Raw genomic sequence first — 16,151 nt, 5'->3', positions numbered from 1 at the left:
CGAAAAATTGCAAAGACTTTGCATCTATCATCATCAACTGTGCATAACATCATCCGAAGATTCAGAGAATCTGGAACAATCTCTGTGCGTAAGGGTCAAGGCCGGAAAACCATACTGGATGCCCGTGATCTCCGGGCCCTTAAACGACACTGCACCACAAACAGGAATGCTACTGTAAAGGAAATCACAGAATGGGCTCAGGAATACTTCCAGAAACCATTGTCAGTGAACACAATCCACCGTGCCATCCGCCGTTGCCAGCTGAAACTCTACAGTGCAAAGAAGAAGCCATTTCTAAGCAAGATCCACAAGCTCAGGCGTTGTCACTGGGCCAGGGATCATTTAAAATGGAGTGTGGCAAAATGGAAGACTGTTCTGTGGTCAGGCGAGTCACGATTCAAGTTCTTTTGGAAATCTGGGACGCCATGTCATCCGGACCAAAGAGGACAAGGACAACCCAAGTTGTTATCAACGCTCAGTTCAGAAGCCTGCATCTCTGATGGTATGGGGTTGCATGAGTGCGTGTGGCATGGGCAGCTTGCATGTCTGGAAAGGCACCATCAATGCAGAAAAATATATTCAGGTTCTAGAACAACATATGCTCCCATCCAGGCGTCATCTCTTTCAGGGAAGACCCTGCATTTTTCAACAAGATAATGCCAGACCACATTCTGCATCAATCACAACATCATGGCTGCGTAGGAGAAGGATCCGGGTACTGAAATGGCCAGTCTGCAGTCCAGATCTTTCACCTATAGAGAACATTTGGCGCATCATAAAGAGGAAGGTGCGACAAAGAAGGCCCAAGACGATTGAACAGTTAGAGGCCTGTATTAGACAAGAATGGGAGAGCATTCCTATTTCTAAACTTGAGAAACTGGTCTCCTCGGTCCCCAGACGTCTGTTGAGTGTTGTAAGAAGAAGGGGAGATGCCACACAGTGGTGAAAATGGCCTTGTCCCAACTTTTTTGGGATTTGTTGAAATTCTGAATCAACATATTTTTCCCTTAAAATGATACATTTTCTCAGTTTAAACTTTTGTTCCGTGATTTATGTTCTATTCTGAATAAACTATTAGAAGTTGGCACCTCCACATCATTGCATTCAGTTTTTATTCACGATTTGTATAGTGTCCCAACTTTTTTGGAATCCGGTTTGTATATAACTAGTAGAAGGGTAGCATCAAGATGCAAGTCTCTAAAGATGAGTCCGGTGATCAGGTCAGATAGCCGGGAGGGCAGAAAAAAACGGAAACAAGTAAAAACTCCAGTTGAGCTGAAGAAAGATAAAAAAATAAATAAATCTGCAGGGCTCCAGAGTCCAAAAGACCACTCAGGTCCACTGGGCTTTCTACCTAACATAAATGTACTGTGAGACATGTCTGAACATCACCAGACAGACACCGCATCTTTATAAAAAAACACGTTTTATTTTCCTCCATCACAACACAGTCCCGCACAGTACACTGGGCTATTCGCCCCAATCACCTTTCCTTCGAGCTTCACTCTCTAATGTCCTTGGACCGCCTTTCCTCTCTCCACGGGAGCTTTGTCCCACTACCACTCCCGACTCTAGCTCCTAGGCTGTAGTAAGGCGGGCCCTTTTATTCTCACCCGGATGTGCTCCAGGTGCTCCCTCTGACGACACTTCCTGGTGTGGTGGAAGTGTCAGGAGAGCACTCGGAAGCACTCCGGGCATCCCTGGAGGGATCCTTCTCCATCTTCCCGGGTGTGGCTGAAGTAAATCATTCCTGGGCCCTCTGAGACTCGGGGCGCCCCCTGGCGGTGGCTACGGGCCCCAACAGGCTTGAGCTGATCCAGGGCGGTTGCCCCCTTGTGGCCCGGAGGACGTACATGCCACCTCCCGGTCCTTCCAGGCGTCCCGGCCGGGTCGCAGCCCCGGCGACTTGCCACAGTACTTAAATCATTCTTCATTGTTTCTTTCAGGCTTCACCTGAGAGGATTCTCCATAGGACAGGAGTAAAGGATGGCTGGGCAGCCATTTCCTTATCCAAGCCGTGGATATCGAAACTCCTTTTGCAAAACATCTCATGTATTATGAATTGGACCTCATGCTTGTTTTTCCGGCCTCAAATCTTGTCTCTCATTTTTTTGGCTTTGGTTTCCTTTTGCTCTGGTACCCTTTTCGTTTTTTCTACGCTCATCGTGCGGTTGTGCTTAAAATGCGCTGAAAGAACTCTTAGTATGTGACATAACTTTCATGCCAGATGCTCAAGCTTGAGAGGCCGAGTCAATTGGCTCTGCAGTGTTTCCATAAAGCTGTGGTGTCAAACTCTGGTCCTGGTGGGCCGCAGTGGCTGCAGGATTTCATTCTAACCATCTTCCTAATTAGTGACCAGTTTTTGCTGCTAATTAACTCCTTTTGCTTTAGTTTTGATTGATGTGACACAGACCCCTTAGTTGTTTCTTTTTTCTTAATGAGCAGCCAAACAATAATGAGACACAAAATGAGCTGCCACACGCCCAGCTCACCTGTGCCCATCACACAATATCTGAAAATAAAGAAAGGTGACGCTCTCACTAAAGTTGATCTGCTCAGGTCACCAAAACATTTTGATGGTGTTCTTAGAAAAAACAGAAAATCAACAGGTTTGGAAATGTCTGCTGTGGCAGAATGAGAGCAGCAACAAGCTGTAGAATTAAATAATGGGCTTAATTAACAGCAAGAATTGGCTTCTCATTATGAAATTGGTTGGAGTGAAACTGGTTGGAGTCTGAAACCCCAGTTTAGCTGCTCATCTGTCGGCTTGTTTCACGTCTCATTTCTGTTTGGCTGTCATTTCATAGAGCTGTAGCAGCCATGTTGGATCTACCCTTACACATTCATAAATAATGTACAACAACATTTATTTATATAGCATATTTTCATACAAAAAGTAGCTCAAAGTGCTTTATATAATGAAGAATAGAAAAATAAAAGACACAGAAAAAACAAAAAAACTTCAGATGGCTGGAGAAAAAAATAAAATCTGTAGGGATCCCAGACTTTTAGACTGCCCAGTCCCCTCTGGGTCCCCTCTGTACGGGGTATACATTGCAGTATTTTTATTTGTGGAGTATATTAGCCAATCGTGATATCATGAAGATTCTTCATTGTTCGTTGTGTTCTCACTTCTGGCTTAAGCATGTTATGTTCTTCACTATGTAGTACAGATTGGGTAGTGATAGGGACAGCACCCCAAATACGGTACATAACGCGGGTCCGTAACAACACAGGCTCTGTGGGTGTTAGTTAGTTGTACTGACAGGATCTTGGGAGACACAGATAGAGATTAAGGATTGTTGGCTTGTGTCTTGGTGTGGATAATTTCTGAATATTTTTCAACTGCAGACTGTTATGTTAAATTTGAATAATTTTGCACAGACAAACCAGAATGAACTGAATTTACAAGACGTTAATTACAAGCATTGCAAGCATCCTTGTCTCACATGTGCGTCTGGGACATAATCTCAGGGCTCATTTCATAACTGTTATACTCTGAGCCAGAGGGTGGCATTGTTGTCTAATGCCTTTTCTCTTCTCTCCTCAGCAGAAAGAATAATTGACTGCTCCTCCGTCTCTGACATCACTTCCAATATACTCCCTTCTAAAACCGCCCCTTCCAGCTTGCAGTAGTTGTAACCGGCTCCAGTGCCCCCTTGGGGCAGTCTGAAGAAGTCTCGCATCTGAATAAGATCACTACGGTGCCCCGACTCTGTGACACTTCTTGTGTCTCATTACAGTGGCGTAATCGGCAGGATTTCACCAGCATGATGGAGCAGGTGGACCTCATAGTGATTGTGGCTGCCCTGACCAATGAACTGCAAGTGCTGGGGGTTCAGGTAGGAAAAGAGAGAAGGCATTAGACAACTGCTCCACCCTCTGGCTAGGAGTATAACAGTTATGAAATGCCCCCTGAGGTTTCCTCCCTTGTAATGTATGCATTTGTTCCAGTCAGTTTCTTTTCCAATCAGTTGTGGACGCTAGGGATTACTGTTGCCCCTTAAACCCAACAGACAGACACACAGGACACAGGGTAAAAGCACCAAAAAGTAATTTATTTTCTTTTCTTTTCTTGAATAGTGCTCTCCAAGTACCACTGCCACAATAACACAAGTGACACCACAATAATCGAAATTTTTCTTTCTTCTCCTCCACACCTCCCAGCAAGCTTTGTCCACTTCCTTCTGACCCTGTCTCGCTTGCTGGGTGTTCAGCAGTCTTTTATGTAGTCCTTGACCTGGAAGTGTTTCTTTTCTTCCTCCCATGTGACCTGCCAGCACTTTTGAATCAGATGGAGAATTGCAGGTCTTTAATCAGCCCGAAAGGCTTCCATCCTCGTGACTTCCTAGTACTTCCGGGGTATAAGGGAAACATGACTCCCCAGGGCCTTTCACAGCACCCCCTGGTGGCACCCATGACACCCAACAGGGCTGAGAAACCAAACTCCAAGTCCCAGGATGCCCTGTGGGAATCTGGGACGCCGTTACACTCCAGGGAAACTGCCATCTAGCATTTTGGGGGAGGCAGCATTGACAAATAGCTGCCTTCCCCCATCCTTCCATTTCAGGAGCGTCCCGGCTGGGCTGAGCTACCGTCCGATTCTCACTCAGTTTATGACCTGGGAATGGAAAATAATTACAGATGCCACAAAACCTGCTTTAATTCATTTATATATAGTATTGATTAGGTGACTATTAACATGCTACCGAAGGTGAAAACGAGTTCAACAATGTCGACTTTGGATAAACAAGTTGAGTGCCCAGCTGGCGTGTTTCTAAATATTAAATGGCCTGACATCTCGTACTGCTGCCAATTTTAGACAGAATACCGCGTCCCGCTGATGCAGCAGTAAAAATATGCCATTGCTAACGGGACAGATTTCACACTATGTGAGTCTTCTGAAAGCTTCTAAAACCTTGGGAGGCTTTTCTCAGCTGACTCTGGCTATCAAAGCAAAAACCCCAGTGGTCTTAAATAATGGAAGTGTATCAGCTTTTAATGGTGGGCATCAGAATTCCAAACAGCTTTTAGGCGTGTTGTTTTTAAATAAAGTCCACTTCAGGGAATATCAGACATCCATCCATTTACTGAAACCACTAGTTCCAGTTTTAGGGTAGTGGTGTTACACAGAAAGCGACTTCTTGATGGATTAGTAGTTTGGTCCGCTCATGTAAAGTCAGTTTGGAGTTACTACTTAATCTAATATGCGCATCTCCATCTGTGTGAGAGTCTAATACACGGACAACGCTACACTTTAGTCCTCACTAGGGTTGTCAAATGTATGAAAATATTGAGAAGTATCAGTTATATCAATGGCTTCAATACTCATTTTCATGGTATTGATTCTACAGCTCCCAAACAGAGCGTCCTCAGGAGCACATGTAGCCTCAAGAATTGTGAAATGGATGAAGTCTTGGGACCACCAGGACTCTTCCTAGAGTTGGTCATCCTGCCATGGTCAGGGAGGTGACCAAGAACCCAACGGTGACTCTAGCAGAGCTTCAGAAGAACATTTCGGAATGACAGCCATCTCAGCAGCACTCCATCAATCTGATGTTTATGTCACAGTGGCCAGATGGAGCCCACTCTTGAACAAAAACGCTTATAACAACCCACTTGGACTCCGAGAGCATGAAGAAAACGATTCTCTGGTCTAATGAGACTAATATGGAACTTGTTGGACAGAACTCCAAGCACAATATCTGGTGAAGACTTGACACTGCTCATCACCTGCCTCACATAATCCCTATGGTGGAGCAGGAGTCCAAACACTCTATCTGGTGAAAAACTAGGCAGTCCTTCTAATCTCAATAATCATGAAATGAAAGAAGTTTTGAACCACCAGGATTCTTCCTAGAGGCTGACCAAACTGACTACCTGGGAAAGAAGAGCCTTAATCAGGGAGGTGACCAGGGGTGACAAAAGTCGCTCAAACAGAGCTTCAGAAGGCCCCTGCTGAGAACCTTCTGGAAGGACAACCATCTCAGCAGCACTCTATCAATCAAGTGTTTATGGCAGAGTGTCTAGATAGACGCCACTCTTCAGCAAAAAGCTTATGACAGCCTACTTGGACTCTGAGAGCACAAAGAAAACGATTCTCTGGTCTAATGAGACTAAAATGGAACTCTTTGGGCAGGAGTTCAAATACTACTGCATATCTGGTGAAAAACACTGGCGCTCTCAGTAACTGTGAAATACAAGAAGTGTTTGAAGCATCAGGACCCTTTCTAGAGGTTGAGTAACCGTGCAACAAGTATACAGTATGTCTGCCACTTCTCATTACCTGCCTAATATCATCCCTATGGTGAAGCATGGTGGTGGCAGCATCACCCTGTGGGGGTACAGGGACAGGGAGACTGGTCAGAATTGGGGGAAGGATGCATGCAGCCAAATCCAGAGATGACCTTTGAAGAAAACCTGCTTCAGAGTGCATGTGACCACAAACTGGGGAGATGGTTCAATGCCCCAAAACATACAGTTGTGGCCAAAGGTTTGCAGAATGACACCAGTGTTGGTTTTCACAATGTTTGCTGCTTCGGTGTTTTTAGATCTTTTTGTCAGACGTTTCTGTAGTATACCGAAGTAGAATTACAAGCCCTTCATAAATTTCAAAGGCTTTAAATTGACAATTCCATGAAGTTTAATCAAAGAGTCCATATTTGCAGTGTTGGCCTTTCTTTCTTTTTCAAGAGCTCTGCAATTCACCCTAGCAGGCTTTCTGTCAGTCAACTTCTGTGCCAAATCCTGACCGATGGCTGCCCATTCTTGCTGAATCAATGCTCGGAGTTTGTCAGAATTGGTGGGTTTTTGTTTGTCCACATGCCTCTTGAGGATTGAGCACAAGTTCTCAATGGGAGTTTCCTGGCCATGGACCCCAAAGTTCGATGTTTTGTTCCATGAGCCACTTAGTCATCACTTTTGCCTTATGGCCTGGTGCTCCATCATGCATTGTTGGTCACCAAACTGTTGTTGGATTAGTGGGTGAAGTTGCACTCAGAGGATGTTTTGGTCCCATTCTTTATTCCTGGCCGTGTTCTTAGGCCAAATTGTGATTGAGCCCACTGCCTTGGCTGACATGAATGGTCTCAGGATGCTTTCCTGCTGGCATGACACAGGACTGATGGTAGTGCCGCTCGCCCTTTTCTTTTTTCCGGATGCCCCGAACAATCAGAAAGGGGATTCATCCGAGAAAATGACTTGACCCAGCAGTCCTCAGCAGTCCAATCCTTGTACCTTTTGCAGAATATCAGTCTGTCCCTCCCTGATGTTTTTCTTGGCTTCATTGCTGCCCTTTTTGACACCCACCAGGCCATCCTCTAAAAGTCTTTGCCTCGCTCTCACCTGCCTGCTGCCATTCCTGAACAAGCTCTGCCCTTGCGGTGCCCGCAGCTGAATCCACTTTAGGAGACGCTTCTGGCACTTCCTGGACTTTCTTGGGCACCTTCTTCACAACAGCAGTAGAAATGGGTTTTTGGTTGTGATGAAGTTCATTTTCATGGCAAAGAGGGACTTTGCGATTAATCGCAATTCATCTGATCATTCTTCAGAACATTCTGGAGTCGATCCAAATTGTCATCATAAAAACGGAGGCAGCAAATGTGCAAATTCATATTTGTGTCATTCTCAAAACTTTTGGCCATGACTGCACAGTCACGACACCCCTGGAGTGGCTCCAGGACACGTTTTCTGACTGTCATTGAGTGGCTCAGCCAAAGCCCAGACACTTTCAGTTCCCTGCAGGCCTGCCCATGAAGTTCAGGAGGACCCCATTAATAGCACATGAAACCTTGTTGCCCCAACTGCCCCAATCTCACTCTGTGGTTTATTTAGTTGCAAAGCAGGGTTACTTCTCCAGTTACAACGCATTTATCATCCCTTGCGTCTATGACAGTGGTCCTTTTTGATAAGAAAATAATTTATTAATGAGCACAGAAGAGAACAGAAAGTTGTTCATCGGTTCTGCCGCCAACACTGACGTTAATGTCATGAAGGCTTACAGTTAATAATGAGCGGCTTTAATCATGGAAGACGGACAATAACACACTTGTCTGAACATGCTAATTTAACAGCACTGCTGAGCTCTGTAGATTACATTTACAGACAACAATATATCGTTTCATTAGCTTTCTAATTTCATTCTTGTAAAAACAGAGCGGGCTTTCTGTCGATATCACTGGAGAAACACCATGTTTGTAGAGGAACGTATTAATCAGCACGTAAGGAACAGTGCAGGTCCGCAGAGGATAAAGGAGTCCTGACACGTCTCGTTCTGGAAGTCGTCTTGTCAGGCTGTGAGTTGCTTTCTAAAATGTGTTGCAGCCGATTTCAAATACGCCTTAAATAATTCTGCTCACCCACCTAACCCGATCCACCTTCAGTACGCCCGCGACGATTCAGGCAACGTTTACAAAGCCAAATTCTACGTTGTATAAAGTGTTTCTGTGGGATCTTTAAGTGTCTTTTGGGGTTTGTAATATCAGGGAGTCGAGTTGTGCGTGGCACAGTTTTGTGGTCTCATTGCCACTTCTGTGATTTGGAGTTAATGACGGGTCACCCTTGTGACTGGTTCTCCCATCTCAGCAGAGGACTTCTGAAGCTCTGGTAGAGTGACCATTGGGTTCTTGTTTCCCCTCCCTGACTAAGGCCATTCTTTCTCCATTACTCTGGTTAGCCAGCACCCTGTCCCGATTATGGAGATTATCAATCAATCAATCAATCAATCAACATTTATTTATATAGCACATATTCATACAAAAAAATGTAGCTCAAAGTGCTTTACAAAATGAATAGAAAAATAGAAGACACAATAAAAGATAAACATAAGTCAACATTAATTAACATAGAATAAGAGTAAGGTCCAATGGCCAGGGTGGACAGAAAAAACAAAAAAAACTCCAAAGGCTGGAGAAAAAAATAAAATCTGTAGGGGTTCCAGACCAAGAGACCGCCCAGTCCCCTCTGGGCAATCTACCTAACATAAGTCAAACAGTCCTCTTTGTATTTAGGGTTTTCATGGAAGGATCTGATGATGATGGTCATGTAGACTTCTGGCTTTCAGTCCATCAATGTTGGTGCATCATGATTATTGAGATTGTGTGGTTCTTCACCAGTTATAGTACTTGAATTCCTGCTTCACCATAGGGATGGTATTAGGCTGGTGATGAGCAGTGCCTGATCTTCACCAGACATTGTGCTTGGAGTTCTGCCCAAAGAGGCCCATTTTAGTCTCATTAGACCAGAGAATCATTTTCTTTGTGCTCTCGGAGTCCAAGTAGGTTGTCATAAGCTTGTTGCTCAAGACTGGCTCCCATGTGGCCACTCTATTATAAACGCCTGATTGATGGAGTACTGCTGAGATGGTTGTCCTTCTGAAAGGTTCTCCAATCCCAACAACAGGCTTCTAAAATTAGGGTTAGGGTTGCTAATAGGAGGGGAGCTAGCCTGAGTGGAGAACTTCTTATAAAATTCGGCAGGGTAGCCATCGGGGCCTGCTGCTTTCCCACTCTGAAGTAACTTTATAGCACCTAATAATTCTCATAGTGTCAACGGTTTATCCAACTCCTCCACATTAAGAGTATCTATTTGTCGTATCTGTAATGTATCCTGAAATGCATTAGATTGTGTCTTCTTTAAACTCAGTAGAATATAAGGATTTATAGTAGTCTCTACATGTGTGCATTATATTTTTATGGTCAATGATTATGTCTCCGTTTGTGTTGGTAATTGCTGGGATTGCATTGCGAACTTCTTGCTTGTGGATTTGTTGAGCTAATAGCTTATTAGCTTTCTCTCCATGTTCATAGTAATGATATCTTGATTTAAAAACGAATTGTTCAGTTTCGTTAGTTGTCAAGAGGTTGAGTTCTGAATGCAGAGCCTCACTTGGACACCTGGCATGTTCTTCATCTATTCAAGTAATTTCATTAGTTAGCTTTGATACCACAGTTTAGCCCGCTTCCAGTCCCAATTATGGAGATTATTGAGATTGTGTGGTTCTTCACCAGTTATAGTACTTGAACTCCTGCTTCACCATAGGGATGATATTAGGCTGGTGATTAGCAGTGCCTGATCTTCACCAGACACTGTGCTTGGAGTTCTGCCCAAAGAGGCCCATTTTAGTCTCATTAGACCAGAGAATCATGTTCTTCATCCTCTCAGGGTCCAAGTAGGTTGTCATAAGCTTGCTGCTTAACTGGGTTTCCATCTGGCCACTCTACTATAAACGCCTGTTTGATGGAGTGCTGCAGAGATGGCTGTCCTTCTTAAAGGATCCCCCATCCCAGCAACGGGCTCCTGAAGCTCTGTTAGAGTCGCCATTGTGTTTCTGGTCGCCTTCCTGACCGACGACACTATTCTTGCCCAGTTATTCAGTTTGGCCAGACTCTAGAAAGAGTCCTGGTTGATTCAAAACTTCTTCCATTTCACAATTAATTGAGATTACTGAGATTGCCTGTTTTTACACCAGGTACAGTGCTTGAATCCCGGCCTAAAGAGTTCCATTTTAGTCTCACCTCCCTAACCAAAGCCCCTCTTGCCCAGTTAAGTCAGGTTGGCTGGACAGCCAACTCTAGAAAGAGTCCGCATGGCTCCAAACGGCTTCCATTTCACAACTCTTGAAGCCACTGTGAACGCTCAAGGCTTTAGAAATGGTTTGATCATCTTGCCCTGATCTTTGCCTCGCCCCAGTTTGATCATGGAGGTCTACAGAGAGTTCCTTGGTTTGGTTTTGGTTCGGACATGCAAGGTGAATTGCAGGACATTCCATACGCAAAACACATGTGTCTTTCTAAATGATGTCAGTTTGCCACAGGTGGACAGATAAGTTCCAGACACATCTCAAGGATGATCACTGTGTTTGTGTGTGTGTGTGTGTTAATCTTAAGGTGAAGGAGTAAACCAACCCAGTAAACGGACTTGGAAAGTCTCACAAATCCCATGACATTACAACAGCTAATTAAACAGTGAAACCAGTTAGATCAGGGGTCTCCAAGTCCGGTCCTGGAGGACCACCGTAGCTGCAGGTTTTCATTCTAAACCTTTTTTTTTTAAATGAGTGCCCTGTTTGTGCTGCTAATTAACTTCTTGTGAATTTATTTTAATAAAATTTCTTTGTTAGGATTTGTTCCCCTGATTTGCTTCATTCCTTTCCTTAAATGGCACCCAAACAGAAAAGAAATGTGAAGTGAGGGAGACAAGAGAAGACCAACTAAGTCAGGGCCTGAAACTCCAACCAGCTGCTTAATGAGGTGTCGATTCTTGTCGTTAATTAAACCCGTTCTTTAATTTTGTGGCTTGTTGTTGCTCTCGTGGTGCAATAGCAGACATTTCTGAAATTGTTGATTTTCTCTTTCTAAGAGCACTGGGGACCTGAGCAGATCGACATTCCTGAGACCTTCATCGTTCTTTATTTTCAGATACTGTATGATGGACACCAGTTGTTTTGGCTCATTTTATACCTCATTATTGTTTGGCTGCTAATTAAGGAAAAAGAAACAATTAAGGGGGCGGAGTCTTCAAGAACATCCATCCATTATCCAACCCGCTATATCCTAACTACAGGGTCACAGGGGTCCGCTGGAGCCAATCCCAGCCAACACAGGGCGCAAGGCAGGAAACCAACCCCGGGCAGGGCGCCAGCCCACCGCCGTCTTCAAGAACAAGTCAATTCAAATGAATTCAAAAGAAGTTAATTAACAGCAAAAACATAAGAAAAGGGTGTCACACACGTGTGCATGGGAGGCAGCTGAAGGGCTTAGAAAATACTGATTATACATCTGCCCGGGGGCGGGCGGGGTACGCTGACGCTCTTTCTGAGTTCTCTGCAGGTCCTACCCGGGAAATCCCACCAGGAGCCGCCATTTCCAGGAAGGACACATCACTTCCAGTTCCGGCCCAGAGGATGATGTCACTTCCAGTTCCGGCCCAGAGGACGACATCACTTCCGCCCTCTGTACTATAAAGCCCACTGCCTTTGCTCTGGCAGGCAGTTCTGTTTTGGACTCTGTTGTGTAAACTGCTATACAGTGCCTCAAATACTTTTGCAGCCAGGAAACCGCATTAAACGGGTGGCTGCTCCAAACCTTTCCACGCCTCTCGTCTCTACTTATTACAAGGGTTAGAATGAAAACCTGCAGCCACGGTGGTCCTCCGGACTTGGGGACCCCTGAGTTACAGTTCAAAATGCCTGATGGATTGTGATGCGGGTTAGAAGCAAAGCCCGCAGTCAGTGGTGCTGAAGATGAGCACTGCTGGTCAATGAAACTCCAGTCATCATTCAGCACAACGCCATGTCTGTAAAATTGAGAGATGAACACTTTATTCGTTTTAATGTTGGTCGTGACATATTTGCGAAGAATGCCTTGAAAGGATTTTAAAATGCACGCCAGGCTTCATCACAGGACAGCCCACAGTCCCAGCATTTGAATTCCATCTCCATTGCTGCTGATGTTATTCTAATTATGTTTAAATAACCCAAAAAATGAAGAAGCCGCATCCCATGTAACATCCGAAAAGCAGCAACAGGTATTCGAAGGCTTAGCATAATAGGATGTGCAATTCTAATTTATTTGTCGGGTGCTGCCTTTGATTGTGCTGAAACCACAAATTGTTGCACAATCAGTCAATCTATCAAATCCAGTAATAACTTTTGCTCTGCCACAGCTGAGCCCGGATAAGGTCAAAAGAGGGAAAGAAACGCAGCCTCAGTCCTATCAGATATTCATTTCTGTACAATTTGTACACTTGGAACGGGTGATGCCGATTGGGAAGCTTGGCTAATGATGACAATCAGGGAGCCCTGCTTAAATATGTGTCATACTGCCTCGGTGCCAGGGTCATTTACTTCATGATAAAAAAAGAAAAATCTAGAAACTGAAGTATTTGGTGTTTTTTGCACTATGGAAGTGCACATCACTTAGAAAATAGACGCACACTGTGATCAGTAGGGGGCACTCTTGAGTGATCCCCTGGACCCCCAAACAAGACAAGGCCTGAGTTGGTTTAATTAAAAGATTTTTATCAATGACAGGGAGATACATGGGTGGGCAGACATGTAGAGTTATGCCCCCTTGTGGGCCTGAGTGAAACCGTATTACGGTACAGCCAGGCACTCATCCCTGTCGCAAAGTCTCATTTCTTTTTTGCTGCTTTAGCTTACTGTTCTTTTGCATTTTTCTTCACAAATGATGTCTCTCTATTATAAAAGGAAATCCTGGGATGAGACTTTTTCGGAGATCATTTCAGGTCCCACGAGACGAGACTTTTTGCCAAGAGATTTTGACAAGTCCCGCCCTCCCCTCAGACATTTATGACCACGCCCACCATCCACTCGCGTCTCATTCGTGTGAATTCTATTGGCAGACACAGTTCCTGTGCTCTCAGCTCCAAGTGGGGTCGGAAATAAAAGACAAAGAGTAGAAGACAAAGTAGAACGTCGTAAAGAGCGTGATACAAATTCAGAGCAGGTTAGAGGTAATGAAAGTACTAAAATTCAAAAGTCTCACAAAACTGATTGTAAAGATCGCATTAGCGCAAACAAACGTAAATTATTACTCAGTGAAATAACGGAACAGCGAAAAGAGATCGAATATGTGGACATAGGTGTGCGTAGATATTGTGCGGCTTTAAACTTTAAGTCGGAGACTTTAGCTCATCTAATTTGTGTTGCCATCAGGGAAAAGTAGTGTTTCTTCCCATTGATGAGGCGTATCCACAAGAATTAAAAGATTTATTATTTGGAGAAAGTGAAATCCACATACGCGAGTGTCAGAGGTGCAAAGTGGCTGGCACATAGTGCCCGCACAGGGGTTGGCGAGCGAAGATAAAGGCACGCTAATGCCAGCTTAAGTAACCGAGATGCTTTTTTTTATATCGTGACGTTTCACTGGTGCCAAATGCAAGAATTCTGGTATTATGACTGGGGTCGTCTGAGGTAATAATGGGTCAACAAATGCTGGGCTGCCACCCTGGCAAAACAAAAAGAAAAACTGTGGTTACAAATGGAAATGTCGCCCTCTGGTGTTCTAACAGAAAACTGCTGCCTAGTACGGTTTCTTGTTAGGACTCAAAGGAACTCCGCCTCTCCATCTCTTTCATCACCAAGTGACGCCTCCTTTCCGGGTGCCTGGGCTTTTATCTTGTTGGGGCAGGAAGGGGCGGAGTCAGTTGCCCTTGTGGGGAGCCTTCTCTGACCCGTGTGGGCAAAGGAAGATGAAAACAATTAGCAGCGGTGCCCCCTCTTGGTCCTCAGTGGTATTACATGCTTGGGAGGAACCTGGAAGATGACCCTCTGAGGCACATTGGGTGACAAACATCCCTAATGCCATATGAAGTGGCCCATTCAATTTTTACTGCTGTGACCCTGAACAACTCCCTCCACTTTTCCGTGCTCTCCATTTGTTAAGGTCCATGGGTCAGTATTCACAAGAGAAAAGGTGCCATATAAAATGAAGTTGTCTATTTCGGTCATTGCAGATTAGAAGCCCCTCCTACACTAGTCGAAGGTCACAATCAGCCCACTTTGTACTTTTGCACAGCTGTTAAACACTGAAGTGGCAGCCTTTTCTAGGAGATGCTGAGCCTGAGTGTTGTCTTCAGGACTGTGGTGGCCTGAGGCCCGCCTGTTTAATTTGTGTCTCTCGGTGGTCTGCCTATTAGCAAGTTGCAAACGTGAAAAATGACAGGCTCTGCGGCAAAACCTAGAGTGAATGGGGTGGGTGCCTTACAAAATAAGGACCGTTAATAAGATTCTCTGCAGGCAACATGAAAGTTCCCCTTTACTTTTAATCTTTACTGTGAATAATCCTTTAGTTATTCCACTTTAAATGGGTGACACCTCGAGGCGCTCTAACCTGCAAGGAAGGCTACGGCAGTGATAGCCAGGTTAATCTGTGATGTGGGATCGTGACTAGAAATGCGACCCTAATTAACACCCTTTAATCAATAAATGCCTGCCTTTCATGGCACTAACACAACGCCGGAAATAATTAACAGTAAGTGGGGGATACGGGGAACGCTGCTGCCGTCGGGTGGCTTCTACTAGGAACTGCACCATTTAAAATGGAGCTTTAATGTACAGGAGATTGTTTTAGAACAACAGATATTGAAAACATAATTCTTATCACACGTGAGTTTATAGACTTCCACTTCGTTCAGTTATAGCTCTCTGTGCAGCGTGACCAACAAAGATATAAAGTGAAGGAAACACGAAATGCATTTCAGCAGAAGCAAAATAAATACAAGAAACCTTGCAGTTGGTGTAACTGTCGTCTGCAAGCCTACCGCGTTCTTTATACAAAAGAACAAATGCTGATCCTTCTTGTGCCACAATGTATCGATTCCTTTACTTTCTTAAATTGGAAATATACCTGCAGGAGCAACACGCTATGCACCTCTGACTTCTTATTCGGCAAAACGTCTTCATTAGCGGCTGACAAGTGCAGAAGAGACCAAGGCGCACTGCTGCCCTCTGCTGCTCAATGGAGGCTCAAAGCCTCAACTGCGAAGAGGCGTTCACACCAGGAAGGCGATCGGTTATGGAATTCACGCAGCAGGCCGATTTAGACATCATTGAAAAACAAGCTGGGAGTGCGTGAGGCGTGTTTAATATTTTAAAACTTGTATCACTTTTATATGGCAATGCAGATGCTATAATATGATTTCTACACAAAACTTTGAGCGGTAACATGATATTCAAACCAGCGCAGACTTGATAAGGCAGGCGAGATTAAATTAAGAGTAAGTGTTACATGTTATAGGCAGACTGATATAAAGACCTCTTGAAACGAGCATTCTTTTACTTAAGCTGTAGGCTACTCACTTTAAAGACTACTACTTTTTAGTAAAGCCTAACATTTGCATCATAGTACTGTTAGATGGATGGAGTCATGGCACCATCTTCAGCAAGGGCTACATATACGGAATACATCATTGGTGTTGTCAAAGTCAAAGCGAACTTTACTGTCATCTCAACCATATACAAGTATCCATCCATCCATCCTCTTCCGCTTATCCGAGATCGGGTCGCGGGGGCAGCAGCTTGAGCAGAGATGCCCAGACTTCCCACTCCTCGGCAACTTCTAGCTCTTTTGGGGGAATCCCAAGGCGTTCCTAGGCCAGCTGGGAGACAAGCCCCTCCAGCATGTCCTGGG

Source organism: Polypterus senegalus, chromosome 16 (assembly GCF_016835505.1).
Source record: "Polypterus senegalus isolate Bchr_013 chromosome 16, ASM1683550v1, whole genome shotgun sequence".
Lineage (NCBI taxonomy): Eukaryota > Metazoa > Chordata > Cladistia > Polypteriformes > Polypteridae > Polypterus > Polypterus senegalus.
The sequence above is the reverse complement of the archived record's forward strand: the minus strand, read 5'-3'. Positions refer to the sequence as shown.